We start from the raw sequence: 15,546 nt of genomic DNA on the forward strand, positions 1-15,546 counted from the left end.
CCAAGAAGCTTATCAGATATCAGAGAAGAGGATGTTCCGGTGGTAAAAAGAGAAAGCTTCAGGCAGAAACGTACGACCACTTTGGTTTTGGTTGCTGAGATGGAGCAGCGGCTTCTACGAGCGATCGCAGGTGTCCAGGTGTCCAAGTCCCTGTGTGGGTCCTGGGCTGGCGGTGGGACCCAGTACGTATGTTTGACTGCTCTGGACTTTAGTTCCCTTGCTTACAGTTCTGGCTCTTTGGCTGTCTTCCTGGGATATTTTTAGAGTAAATAAAATGTTATGAAGTGCTTTGATGATTTTGGAAAAACGATTAAAAATTAATCCAAGATAGTATGAAAATCTGGGCCTAGCCCCTTTAGCCAGCCCTCGGGATCTCAAAATATCTGGCAATTCATATGAGAATGATGCTTCTTTGCATTTCTTATTCAGTCGCACTCTTCCCTATTGATTTGCCAATCTGGGCTGGAAAGGAAGGAAAACACACAAAGACAAAAACCCTCTGCAACTAATTAATTATTTTGCCAGTTTGAGAGGGAAGTGGGAAAAAAAACCCTTTAAAACCAAATAACAATAATTTTTAAAGGAATCCAACCAACACATTTCCATAAAGTGAATATGTTGGGCCTGGTAGGAGGCAGGAGGCTCACTAGGATGTTAAAACCTCTCCAAATTTGCATATATTTTTAATAGGGACTGATAAAAGCAAATATTCCAACACAAATAATTATAATATTTTAATTGCATTTCTTCAGGGTTTTAAACAATTTTTTAAAAAAATAAACATATATAAGACAAAGTCAGTGTTACTAAGTGGCAAGGATCCTGCCAGACGGAGTTAATTCTGAACTACATGAGGAAAGAAAGGTGCAAATGTGGTTTGCTTTAGAAAATTTTATTATTGAAGAGCAGTTGACCTACAATGCTGTATTCGTTTCGGGTGTACAGCGTAGTGATTCAACAATTCTGCACATCATGCCATGCTCACCACATCAAGTCTGCTTAGCCCTTTAAATTACAGAACTGCTGGGGATCCAGATCTGGGGCCCCGTGTCCTGTTGAAAGGAGAAAGTCACAATTCCTCTTTGGTCCTTTAGTGTTTCTGTCACTTACTTGCTTCTCGCTCATTCACTCGGCACCGTCCGAGGCACATCGCGGGGAGTTAAGCAGTTTTGCATGGGAATCGTGTGCTGATATGTTAGCAGCAGCAGCAGCTCTTACAGATTTCATGGATCACAGAATTCCAGAGATGGAAGGGGCCCAGATACCTGCAGACTGGAAAGAAAAGACAGAGTAAAATTCCCACAGTCTTCCAGGGGGTCTTACAGCGTGAGCTGGGAGCCACTGGTGGGAAGGCCACCTCCAGTATCATTCGGTTGTGGCTGGTGGACTTCCCCGACGAGGGCTTCCCTTTTCTCCTTTCTGCTTTGCTCTTTCAGAGCCACCCCCAGATTCACCTTCTCTTGTTTTCCAGGTCAGACTGGACCCTTCGATCATAGGACCATATTGCTGGAGGAGACTCTCAAGAGCTCCTGTTTCCCTGGAAGGTCCAAAGAGGCGAACGAATCACCTGAGCTGATGGACTCTTTAAGGTCATAGTTTACAGGCAGGACCTGGAAAAGTATGGCTGTCGTAGTGGCTTTGATGTAGTTCCAAGATCTTGGGCAAAGGCGTGGTCCTAGCGGAATCCCGAGGACCCAAGTCGAGCCCTGCTCTTTTAAGAAAGTGAGATCTCAGGCCTTGCTAATCAAGTGCCCTGGGCCGGCCTGGGGCCAGTTCGGCTTCGGTCTGGGCTTCGTGTGTTCCTTCCACTCTAGGAGGAAGGCCTTCCGCTAGTGCCCGTAGTTTTCCTCCTGACTTTGTCTCTTTCTCTGAGACTCTGATTCTTGGGCTAAGATAGACCTGGGTTGGGGTCCCAATTTTGCTCCTTGCTCTGGGCAAACTGGAAGCCTCTCTGATTCTTGGTTTCTTTTTTTGCAAGGTGAGGATATTAATATTATTTCATAGTGATATTGTGATTTTGGTACTCAGGGTTACAGAGTAAAGAGTCTAGAATTGTCATAAGAGAGGTGTTCGATACACTGTGGAAATAATGGTTTATTATTCTCTTTGGCCCTTCTTAGAAGCGTGGCTCTACCTCCTTTTGCCATTCTTCTCTCTGGAGCTGGGCCACTGTTCTGGCCCCAGTCTGGCAATGAGGCCTTGCTCTTACTGGACAAACTTCCAGTAACCCTACCCTAGCCTAACCCCAACACCCACCTTCTCTGGGCTTCCCAGTACGGTCAGCTCTGATTTCCCGATCACTAGCTTTCAGTCATCTTCCAATCCCCCAGTTCTTTGTCCTGAATTCTTCCCTATGACCGACCACTCGCCTAAACTTGACCTGATGTTGTCATTTCCCTTGGGTACCTTTCCCGATGCTGGCAGCTTCTTCCCCAGGGCCTCCCGCCTGCCCAGCTCTCTGTGTGGATTTGAACATCCAGGATTCCTGAGGCAGATACCAGAAAAGCTCACCAACCCATGCCTGATTTAGTGATAGTCACTGTGATAGGCATGTATGCTCTGGCCTCTTCCCTTCTTTGGTCCTTTCATGGCTCAGAAAGGAGAAACACCTGCCTGCAGCCCCCTCTCAGAATGGCTTCCCAACTAGATTAAAAAAAAAAAAAATTCTATGAACATTGAGTGTGGTAGGAATAGAAAGAAGTAGAGCCCATCAAAGGTCATTGAGGCCTGCTGTCAGATTTCCTGGTGGTGTGAGCATGAAAATTCATGAGGGAGGCAGAGAGAGGAGAAGAAGCAGGGTTGAGGTGGGGCGGAGGGAAGGGAGGAAGGAGAGGGGCGGGAGGGAGGCATTACGAGAAACAAGGAGAGGAGAACCAAACATTGCTCAGAATTCGTTCAATTTATTCTTTTATTCTTAAATGCATGAAAAGTTACTGAGCGTGGCTCTGCTCCCTTTACGAATGCGATTCTAGTATTTATGTATAGAGTTGACACTCCGGCATCTTCCGTTTGTTCATCTGTTCCATATGTAGTTTGTGTTCTGCTTGTTTTCATATGCATGTATTTTAGTCTCCGGCTGGATGCCAAGTCCTGTCCTCGTGGCGAGCCAAGGGTTCCGCGGCCTCGGGGCCCATGGGCGTCGAACGCAGCTCCCCGCCGCCCCACTCCGTCAGCACCTCACCCGATTTGCCTTTCTGTCCCAAGTCACACTCTTCCTATCTCTTGATCCTTCACTGCTGAAGGTCCTCAAGTCCTGTTGTCTTCTAACGCTTCTCTGGTGTCCATCGCCTCCTTCTCACCCCCGCAGGTGCCATCTCAGCTCCAGCTCTCTTCCTTCCTCCCTGGATGCTCGCAGGGCTCCCGACAATTCTCTCCTGCTAACCTCGCTCCCCACTACCCGTTCCACCTTTCTGAAAAGCAGTTTACTGCCCGACGGCATTGCTCTCCGTAGGAGCAGTCCTTGCTGTTTCTCCATAACCGCAGCCTCGGCTCCGGCCTGGAAGCCCCAGGCCCCGCTGCCCCGATGTCTGCTACTTTCCCAGCGTGAGGCCCGTCTTCCAGGCTGTGTGTGGCTCATTCTGCAGCACACGCGGTGCTATTCCCAGTGGGCCCTGGCTCATACTGCTTCCCCGGCTGGGGCGTTTGTTGCTGCTTCTTTCGCCTAGCACATTCGGGGCCCAGGGATGGTCCTTTCTCATTGACCATTTCTTCGATCTCTGTGGTGCAGATTATTTACCTTGGGATTTAATTGCATATGTTTGTGCACAAGTGTTCAGTTATTTCATGTATTTGCTACCATTCCAACACACCTGTGTGCCTCTTAGGAGTAGGGACTGTGCCGTGTTGTGCAATAGACTTTCAGCCCCATGGATTAAGTTCTTCTCAAAGCCAGGCAGTATGTTGGGTGTTGGATGCAGAGATAAATGGGCATGTAGCTATCTAGTAGTCTAGACTGGCCTCAGTAGGACCTGAGGTCAGGTTCTGCTCCACCGCTTACCAGCAGGTCATATGGTAACTCCAGACTCCATTTCTTCACAGGTGAAGTGGGGATATTTATATAACAGTGTTGCTATAAAGATTACATAGATCATATGGGTAATAATTCTTATCATCCTGCTTGACACATTGAAAATTATTGATAGATATTAGTTCCCTTCCCCTCTGATGATCACAGAGCTACTTTCATAGGTGCCCTCTACCCACAAATGTTCCCTACTTACTACCCACAGAATAGGAGGACAGCAGAATACAGAAAATCACAAGCTCTCGCCATGTGATTTTACTTAGAACTGAAATAACAGTCCTCGGTGGTCCTTGCTTCTTGGTCGAAGCACATAAAACAGGAAGTTGCTGGAGAGCAGTCTAAGCACTTGTACATTTCCCACAAAGGCCGCAGATCAACCACTTGGAGGGGCTTCTGACCCCTTCCTTGCTTTTCTTGCCTGTTTGCTCACCTAAGCACATAGTAGGCCCCTCACGAATACTTCTCAGTAGAATAGGTGGAGGCTTGTTACGATCCAGACTGGAGCCACTGAAGGAGTGGAGCATGCTGAGATGGTGCAGACATCACCCAGAGGGAGGTACCGTGGGGCAGGGGGCTGGGAGTGAGGGCTGCCTCCGCTCTGCGCAGCCAGAGCAGACTTGCCATCTGTTTCTGCAGCTCCCTGCTGTTTCTTCCTCCTGCTTTAGTCCCATCCTGCCTGCCACTCTGGAGGCCTCAGTCAGTGAATGCCACTCTCAGGACCCTGTGTGACCCTGAGAGGGAGGGATGTGGCCAGACAGGAGGGTGTGGATATGTGTGTGAGGAAGGGGGAATAAGGAGTGTGAGGGAGTGTGGAAAAATGAGAATAAACCGAAAAATGGGAAGGAGGAAGGAAGTGAGGCAGAGAGGGTGAGAAAGGCAGGAGGGAGAAAGGGGAAACCGAGAGAAATGGAGTAAGAGTGAGAGGGCTAGAAGAGAAGGATGAAAAATGTGTGTGTGCGTGTGTGTGCACGCATGTGCATGCTTGAGAGAGAGAGAGAGAGAGAGAGGGAGAGAGAAAGAGAGGGAGCTATAATTATATGAGCAAGAATCTGCATCCTACAATTGGGATTGCAAGGCAAAATGGCAAGTGACTGAAACCGGGACACAGCAGGAGCTGAACAGCAGACTGAAGATAAGATTGAAATTGCTGAGAGCAGTGGAAGAAGTATCTGGGGTGCAGTTATCTCTTAAATCAGAGATTTATCCTCTGCAAGGCCCCTGGGTTTCTCATCCTTTGGATCCACGTTGGGCACTTGGCCCTTCCCTTGGGAAAGGTGAAGGGGAGAGAGGCGAGCATGCTCTTCCCCTCATTTGGGAACGGGCGTGGAGGGATGTGTTGATGGAGCCATTATGACAAATGGCCCAGTCTCTCAATAACTGTTGTGTCCCAATTCTCCTCTCCAGGGTGGCCCTGTAGTTGCTCTCTGTTCAAATGTGGTCCTCAGAGATGTCCTAAGAGTTGGAACCTTGGTCTCTCTTTCTGCCACTCCTCCCCTCTAGGCTAGGGCTTGGGTGCTGCTTGGACGGTTGCAGGAGCATCTGACCCACCTGCTCATGAAGCTCCCAGGAGCCAGGAGATCGCTAATATAAGTTTCTAAAGCTGGACTGGAGTCTGATCCCAGTGGAGTTGATGTCATGAGAACTGCTTCTCTCCTGCAGAACTTTGAAATTGCCCTGTTTCTCTGTTCCCAAGAAACTTAACTGTTAATTCAAAGAAAGTTCAAAGAAAGAGACAGAGAGACGCTCAATGATTGCACTTTGTAGAGCTAAACATACCTAACATAGTCATCTTCTGGGTTTGGAGAAGGGAGATGTCCCATTTGGGTCCCAGAGAAAGATTGAGATAAAGAAATTGAAGAGTTAACAGGACCAAACTGGAGTCCCAAAGGTGAGATGATGGCATGAGCACCTGGGAGCTCAGGCTTCCAGATTTGGGACTAAAAGTCACATTTAGTCCTCACAGTGTCTGAGACCTGGCCAGCCCCCTTCTCCTGAACCTTCTGTGGTTTCCTGGGCTCACGGGAGGCTCACCCCCTGCCCCTTGCTGTCAGCTCTGGAGACATTTGAATAATGAATTCTGTTTAAGACTGAAAACCTCGAAGTTCCATCTGTAACAAGACTCGAAATAATTACAGCTGATGATTGCCTGGTACACTCAGCCAGAAAAAACAGAACAGCTTTTGGCCGCCAGCAATTACAAGCAGCACCGGCTTCAGCACAGACAGAACTTTTAAATGAATACATGAATACATTGCTGAAGATCAGAAGGCAAGAGAGACTGTTGGAGCTGGGGATGGGGGTGGGAGAAATGAGTTGGCAAAAACTGAGTGACTTCACCCACCATATGAAGAAGGGAGGGAGAGAGGAATAGAAGGAGAGAGGGGGAGAGAGAGAGAAAGAGAGAGAGAGAGAGACTCCTAAATCAAAAAATTAGCTTCTACTTTTTCTTGATCCTCTGATGGTAGAGGGAGAGAGACCTCTCTGCCCAACACTTTGCCCATCCTAACTTATAACCATGAACCAGCAAAACTTGTTGGCATGGAGTCGCATCCTGGGGGTACTGCCTTTTAGGGCTTTCTCCTCTTTAAACTCTTACCATGAGAGAGAGTGAGATACAGTAGTTTGCTTGCCGTGGATGTGGTTTGGAGTTGTAGAACATGGTGTAGGGGAGATAATATAAGATTTGGAATCAGAGAAAACTGGGCTCAAATGCTAGTTTTGCTGCAACTGTTGTTTAGACACTGAACTATTCGGAGCCTCAGCTTTCTCATCTGTGGATACCTTCTTCTGAGTGTCTCATGGGGACAAAATAGGATAATGCTTATAAAGCATCTCACCCTGCTGTCTGGAATGGACTAAATAGCCAGCAAACGCTATTTGATGGTCTTCATTCACCAGCACTCCTTCCATCTATTCGCCAGGGCTCCTCACTTCTTTCCTGTTGGTTTTTATCTTGTGCCTTTAATCCTTATTTGCATTGGCTGAAATGATCTGATGCACCCATTGATTTAGAATAACCAGATGTTCGAGACTCTCAAAAACAGTTTTGGATAGTCATTTGGTTAGAGGCTTTTGAAATGAAAATGCATACTCTATGTTGCTTTTGCAGCATTATTTATAATAGTTGAGATGTGGAAGCAACCCGAGTGTCCATTGATAGCTGAAAGGATAAAGAAGACCTGGTATATAAACAATGGGATATTGCTTGGCATAGAAAAGAACAAAATCTTGCCATTTGCAACAACATGGGTGGACCTAAATAAGTCAGTCAGAGAAAGACAAATACCATATGATTTCATTCATATGTGGGGTTTAAGAAACAAAACACTCAGTGAACAAACAAAAAAAGAGACAAACAAAAAAGCAGACTCTTAAATGCAGAGAACAAACTGGTGGTTGCCAGAGGGGAGGTGGGTGGAGGGGATGAATGAGATAAAGAGGATCAGTAGTACACTTATCTCCATGAGTAGTGAGAAACGTAATAGGGTCATTGAATCATTACATGGTACACCTGAAACTACCACAACACTGTGTATTAGCTCTATGTCAATAAAATAAATATGTAAACAAAAAACACCCCAAATTAATGACACAACAGAGGAAAACGTGAAACTATAAGAACTTCTGAGCTGCAGCGGAGAGACAGGGCAAGGCTGTGGAGAGGAGGTCTCAGAGCCGCATTCTTGCCTCCTACTTCCCCGACTTCTCATTTTGTACAAGTTTGCTTTGATTTCCCTGCCTGATTCACACATCTGCCTTCAATGGCTAATTCCAACCAGGATTAGAAGTGGGAGTCTGAACTCTTGGGACTTTAAAAACTAGTACATGAGCCATCAAAGTCTTGGTAATCAGACCACTGGAGTGGAGATTTTCAACCTGATTTGAAGACTGTGATTTTGTTGCATTGCAGCTCCTCGCCAGCCTCTCTGACTCAACCCTCCCACTCCCATCTGTGAGTTCAGGCAGGGTTTAAAGGCTGCTTCCTGTCCTCATACGCTGGAACCATCTGAGTGGGAGTTCACAGACCAGCCTCTGCACAAATCCTCTGATGCTCTCCAGGGAATTATCTCAGCAAGCCCAGTGCGGCTGTTCCTCCTCTGCAGAATAGGGTTCCCGACTTGCTTCCTTCTCTCTGCTCATCATTTCCTCCTTATTTCCTACTCTCTCATCTACAGTCATCTGCATGGAGCTCTGCTGTCCTCAGTGTATTTTCCCCTTTTGTCATAAACAAGAGACAACCTCAACGGGCTCTGGCTCTATGTCATGTTCCTGACAACACTTCGGTTGTCAGAGCATCGATCGGATCCGATCGGTTGTTTTGACTTTACTTAGTGCTGGGCTTTAAGGTTAAGCGTATCTCAGCCATTCAGAAGCTGCAGTGCTTCTGGTCCTGTCTCTTCCCACCTTTGGGCCATCTCATCACTCCTTGCTGCTTGCCCCTAGTAGGGCGAGAGTATGGGGACCAGAGGAGAGAAAATGATGCCAGAGAAAGCAGATACCATAATTTCAAATGACGCGTGTGGACGCAGCATACACTGCGAGAAGCAATGGACCTGGGGTCAAATGTCTGGGTTGGAATTTGGGATGCTTGACCTTGAGCAAATCTTAGGCTCTTCATTTATTTAGTGGGGTTGCTAGGGGGATCAGACTTAATGAGTCAAGGTATGTGGAAATGATGACCTGGGAAGGGAACTGCCTCAGGTTAAATAATCCAGATTTACTTTTATCTGTGCTTTTGAGAATTTAGAAGAGGCTATGGTAGGGGTTGGTGGACAGAATGACTTCCATGGCTCTATATATGCTCATACTCCTTCCAACAAAAACACTCTCCTGGAATTGCTGGAATTGCACTCTCCTGGAATCACTAAATAGTGAGAACCCTCCCTCAGAGTTGCATTGGGAGTGGTGATGCACTCTCCCAATCCCTCAGGTCCTATTGAAACCCTGCCTCCTCCCTGAATCTCCCTAAAGCCCCTCAGTCAAGGTCAATCGTAGGCCCCAAGAAGGGCTGAGTGAGAGTAAAGGTGCTGGCCTGGGTGCCAAAAACTCTTTATGCCAGCAGCTAACTGAGGTCTAGCCTATTTAAACTCTTTTTAGATCAAGCTTGGGTATAAATACCCAAAAAGATAGTAATTATAATACTTTGTGATGCCGGACAATTTGCTTTATCTTGCTGAGCCTTGGTTTTTGTTTCGAAAAACTTTGACTATTGAAAACAAAATCAGCTTGACTTCATTTATATTTAATCCTTTTAAATTTTATACTTTGCCTTAGCTATCTGTATCTGTCTATCTACTAATATATCCATTCTTTAGATGAACTTGAGGTTCTTTGAGGGTGGAATTGTGTCATATATTATACAAACATCCATTGGTCATTAAATCATCATTGTTGAAATGGTTCTGGAGCTACAAAGGTGACTGATACATAATCCCTACACTTTATGAACTGAGGAAAAAGAGAAAAAAGACAGGAAGAGCGAGAAAGAACTAAATTTAATTAAAAAACTAGCTTTCCTTTTTTTGGTTCTTATGATGGTATCTTCCATATGGTATGTAAATTTCTCAGTCAATACTTATTTGAAAGTATTGACTGATAAATAAGCCTAATTCCTTCATGGTAGCAAGGAATGCTGTGAATTTTAAGTATATTTAGTATCATAGAGGATTTTTGGTTACACTTGGTGGTGTGAACGTATGATTTCATCTTGACTCTTCCTCTAAATTTCATTAAAATGGTAGTAAGGGATTAAAAAAATAAAAAGAAATAGAATATATATATATACAAAGAAATTAGGAAAAGAGACAATAGCATGTGATGGATAATTATATGTATTAGGAGCTGGAAAGCAGATGGAAGAAAGAAGCTGCCTTAAAATGGATAAGCCCAAACTGAAGCTCATGTGGACATGTTTGTCTGCGCGTGGGTGTGTCATCATGCAAACAACAACAAACTCAAAAGTCTTGAGCCTGGGTTTTGGATGCCCTAGCTACCTCTGTGGCTGAGAAGAAGTCAGATTGCTAAAGAGCAGTCGGCCTACCTTACCTCCCTCAGCCTGTGTTGCTGTGACTGGTTTCCTCGTCCCAGCAGAAACTGGGAGTTGTGCACAGAGGATGATGGGTGAGACATTGTTTTGAAAATAAAGCAGGGCTGAGTGAAAGTTTGCATCCTAAACAGCAAGGCCTCTAGTCCATTTCTCTTACTCTCCTCCCAAACCAGGCAACCAGTTCTTCTTCCTAGCAGGACGTTGGATGGTTCCTTTTTGGGAAAACTGGCATTGAATACAAATTTTCGGATATTGAGCATAACCTAATCAAAGTCAAGCCCACTACGCTACATCATTGGTTGGCCAAGAACTCTGCTCTGAGTGGTCCTCATCCTGGCACTCAATGGAACAGCTCTTATCAGGCATGCTGGGCATCATTATGGCAGAAGGAAATAGTGCTGTGACTTCTGCACTGATCCCTAAAGTTCCCTCTGGAAGTGACGCGTATCATTCCCACACACTTCTCATTGTCCAGACAAGTCATATGCCTGTCTAGCTTTAAAATTGGTGAGGGAGTGAAACTTACCATGTGCCTGGAAGGAGAGGAACCAGGATATTCGTGAATAACTTGGACAACAGTCTTCCCATCTGGTCCCTAAAAATTCTTTGTACTCTTCTTCCCACATGCGAAGTATACTTATCTCTCCTGGAGGTAGACCTTTCTACTGTCTCCTAAAGCTCAAACAGAGGTACGTGCTACTAGTCTCTTGAAGGGATGATGCCCGAGAGTCTCCACTTCAGGTTCATAAGTGGCTCCTAGCAGTCTGGTGAGCCAGAAATTAAACACCACACATCCCAAAACAACAACAACAACAACAACAACAAACAAGTAACAAAATAAGCAAGTTGTTTACCTCCCTTCAACTTTCCCAATATAGACTCAAGGAACAGGATGGAATAACTCCAATAAGCTCTCTTATTTGGAAAGGGGAAGGAGAGGAGGCATGGAGTGGATGGTGGTGAGTCCCACTCGGCAGTCGTGTTTAGAGTCCCTTGGTCTAAGAGGGGAAAATGTTCTTGATTATATATCTTGATTCATTTTCCTGCTCTTGTTCCTTGCTTATTGTGTTCTGTTGTTCCTTGCTCTGCCTTTTCAATGTTTTTTCTTTTTCATTAACCTCCATTGCCTCATTTGAGGTAGATGTTGGGGAATAGGCCTTCCTTTGGAACTCAGGAGGCTTTTATCCTACTTCTTATCTGTAGATAATGGGAGCTCAGGGGTCATTTTAAGTTTTGAAGAGTCTCAGTCCAGGCTGATAGCCCTTTTGACAATATAAAGCTCTCCAAAACGTAGTTAGCTTATTATTTATTTGATTATAGTCAGCTCCATGAATGAACAGCAACATATAGTTCTTTTATAGAAAAACTTCCTAAATGTGCTATATTTATTTGCACACTTGCTCTTGTGTCTCTTTCTTAATTTAATTATAGGTCTTTTGAAAAAAATCCGATCAGGTTTTGGTGAGAGAGCCACAGCTTTAGCCTCTTCCTTAAATCATATTTTCATTTGAAAGGATTTTCTGGTTGCCATACCTTTATTTTTAAATGAGTATCTTAGTCCATTCAGGAATTTTAGCCCTGGGTTTAGTGGCTCTGCTTTTGTGGTTTTTACTTTAAGGTTGATTTGTAATAATTTTTTAAAATTTTTTCTTCTCATGTGCCCTCAGTTTTTTCTATTACTATTTGGATTTGAAAAGCAACTACCTCTTCCAACCATAAAAGTACTCAAATTATGGACTATGTTGCTCTGCATTCCTACGTAGATACCCACAATGCTTTTTTAAGCTCATTACAGTATTTTATATTTATCTTTATGCCAAATGCAACTAACATCAACAAATGTACATTCCCAATGCCCTGGTTCCTAGCACTAGTACACAAGGTTATTGCATTAGGATTCACCAGGGAGACCAAACCAATAGGGTTTCTCTCTCTAAGTATCTATATATAGTATCTATTATCTATCTATCTATCTATCTATCTATCTATCTATCTATCTATCATCTATCTATCATCTATCAGCTAGAAAGGGAGTCTGGAGGCCTGAGAATCAAGAGAGTCAGTGATGTAAGTTCTAGTCCAAAACCAAGTCTGAAGTAGAAGACCTATGTCCCAGCTCTAATACAGTCAGGCCAAGGGAAAGAATTCTTTTTTATTCAGTCTTTTGTTCTATTCAGGGCCTCAACAGATTGGATGAGGCCTACCCACTTTAGGGAATGCAATCTGCTTCATTCAGTCTACTGATTCAAATGTGAATCTCATCCAGAAACACCCTCACAGACACACCCAGATAGCGTTTAACCAAATACCTGGCACTCTTTGGCCTCGTCAGGTTGCCACATACAATTAATCATCACAGTTATTTTCTGTTCTTTATATGTCACGGTATCTCCAGTGAAAGTTCTTCAGATGTTTCCCATAGTCAATGTGGGTCACCATGATTCTAACTCCTGATAAATTTTCGTCACCCACTGGCAGACCATTAAGCTGATGCCACGTCTTCTAGGTATTTGACGTGTCAGCTCCCCTCCCCATCTATGTGTTGATTTCTGTATCTTCAGGATAGCTTAGGTTATGCTATAGGAATAAGCAACTCTAGAATCTTGGTGGCTTATATTAACAAAGTTTATTTCTTGTTCACGTTAACTGTTTCTTGTGGATATTAGGAGCTCTACTCTGAGTCATCCTCACATCAAGACAAAAGCTGCTGCTGCCACCATCTAGGGGTCTGCTGCTTGCCCTGGCAGAGGGAAAAAGGACATACCACTCTGCTCACATACCGTTGGTCAAAATAAGTCACAGGGACACAGCTAATTTCGAAGGCCACAAGTCCTACCATGTGCCCAGAAGGAGAAGTACCAAAATGTCTGTGCGTAGCCCCTGTGGTCACCATACAAGTCCAGCTCACATACACAAAACCTCCATTTAACTTTTTAGTGTTTTTCTCTTCTATATGAATGGAGAGCCAAGGAGCACAAGACACATGACAAAAGCCTCCAATACAAAAAATGGAGACCAATGCAAACACAATTTAAAAAATGAACTAGGAGAAAAAAGAAAATGCAGGGAACAGAAGAAAACTTTAAAAGACCTCCAACTGATCTCAGAATAAAATGCTGGCATCCCTGAAAGAAGAACAAGGTGCTATGAAAAGGAACAATAAAAAAGAAAGGGATTGCCCTTAACAACTGAACATATGATAAAAGGAATTTTATTTTATTTTTTTGATAAAAGGAATTTTAAAATTCAATGGAGGAGTTTGAAGATAAGGTTGATGAAGCAGAACAAAATATCTAGTATGTCAGACATAGAATAGAAAAGACGTGGATCAATCTGGAAAGCCCATCCTTTAATTAATGGGAATTACACAGAGAGAATTTATTTTTCAAAGAAATATTTCCTGGAATATCCCAGAACTGAAGGCAATGAGATTCCATATCGGAAGGACTAACCAATTGCCCAATACAACGAATACGAAAGCTCCTACCCCAAAGCTGTCGCCGTCAGTGTTCAAATCCTGTCGGTAAGGAGAATATCCTACGGACTTTCTGAGAAGAGAGCAGTTGCGGGTGACAGGAGGGCAGAATGTGTGGAAGGGGTCGGAGCGAGCCTTGGTCTCATCAACAGCAGCTTGGAAGCTAGAATATCTTCAGATGAAGACCTAGAGTTTGGAAGACTGTTGGATGGAGGTGATGGAAATTTCCAGAAGGCAGTGGATGAGGATTACAGCCATGCAGCGGGTTCTGGCAGCGAGTGGCCCCACTTGGAGCTGGGGGTGGAGGCCTCCAGGGCTTGAGGGCTGGATGCCTCTGCAGAGTGGTGAGGAGGAGGCTGGGGCGGGCAGTTGCCCACTTGCGTCGTAGCCCCTTTGGTGTGATAAAGCACTGTTTGTGTGTATTCCTTGGTTGAAGTAAAATCCGAGCTTTAAAAGTGCCTCGGTGTGGCAGTGGATTGCAAGTTGAAAAAATCATGCGCTCAATTTCCGATTCTGATGACTAACTCACTTGGTGGCCTTGATCAAGTCATTCAAATTCTTCTGCAAGATGTTTCCCATTCCTTCCTTTACAAAGTAGAGCGATAGGCCCGGAAGGCTTCTTAGGTTCTTTCTGGCCTTTTAGTTCCAGACTCGCAAGAGCGGTCAGTGCCACCGTCAGCCCTGCAGGACGGCCTCACATCCCCAGTGGGCCCCCAGAGCCGCCCTCTCCTGTGGGGGCTGATGTGTCCCTGTGTGCGCCCGACTCCGTTTCCTTCCGAGACTAGACCAAGGAAGTCTAGTCTAGTCCTAGGGCCCTAGGTCCTAGGTCCAAGGACCTGAAACCCGGGCCCCGGGCCAGCGTGGGTCACATGGGAGGGTGGCTGGTGCATTCGGTTTATTTAGATGCTTTTAGTTCTGTATCCTGGGGGCCCCTGGGGGGTCCCGCTGTGTCATGGGGCAGGCTAGGAGCTAATCTGGCAGCTCGTTAACACTCAATTAAAGCTCTTCTCTACAGTATGGCATTAACTTTTAAAAAATTTATACATGCAATTGAAGGAATTAAAGTGCGACTGTGGTTTTCAAAGCGGCTCATGTGAGGGAGGCTGTGAAATTGTTCTCATCTGCCCAGTATTCAGTTTTCAAATTTATATGTGCAATTGAGTTGGAAATTAAAGTGCAGTTTTAAGGTGGGTGTGAGTGTCTAATATGGTACTACATTAACCATTTTAAATTTATAAATGTAATTAAAATGGGATTACTTTGGAATTAAAGAATATAGGAAGGAGAGGAGGCATGCTCTTTCTTGGGAATACGCTGCTTTCTCCCCCTCCCATAATCTAAATTCTTGATGAGTATGTTGTCACCAAAGTCTTCATTCCCGTAGCATAGGGAGATAAGATTTCCATGCCAGAATGGTAAAGGATCCTCATCACAGGGGCCATCACCCTTCCTTGCCTTTCTTCCCCGTGTTGAGACCAGAGGCTCTGCTTCCTATAGGATTTTGGAGGGTGTATCATTGTGCAGTTGTCATTCTAAGGATGTATATTTACCATATTGATGTTAGGATGGAGATCCGGAGATTGTGTCTTCCAGTTCCTGGAGTTATGCACAAACTGGTTTCCTGGAACTAAGGGAGCAAGTGCTGTGGACACCACCCTGTGCAGGCACCAGGCCAGAAGCCTCTTGATTTCATCCCTAGGTTGAGCATGTTGCTTTTTCAGATGGGGCAGCCCACGTGCAGAAGGCACTTTCTGGCTCATCGGGAGTTTGCAAGGATTGGGGCAGATGCTGGTGAGAAACATGGGCAGTTCCCATCCTCCCATGGATCCAAACAGTGTATTCCAGAAGATTAGAGAATTGCTCTGGTTTTTGTCTTTTCGGACTCCTATGACATTGTCAAAAATTTCTTAAATAATTTTTTCCCCTTCTGTTTTTTTTTTAATTTATTTTTATTGGTGTTCAATTTACTAACATACAGAATAACCCCCAGTGCCCGTCACC

The sequence above is a fragment of the Canis lupus genome, chromosome 5, assembly GCF_011100685.1.
Source record: "Canis lupus familiaris isolate Mischka breed German Shepherd chromosome 5, alternate assembly UU_Cfam_GSD_1.0, whole genome shotgun sequence".
Classification (NCBI taxonomy): Eukaryota; Metazoa; Chordata; class Mammalia; order Carnivora; family Canidae; genus Canis; species Canis lupus.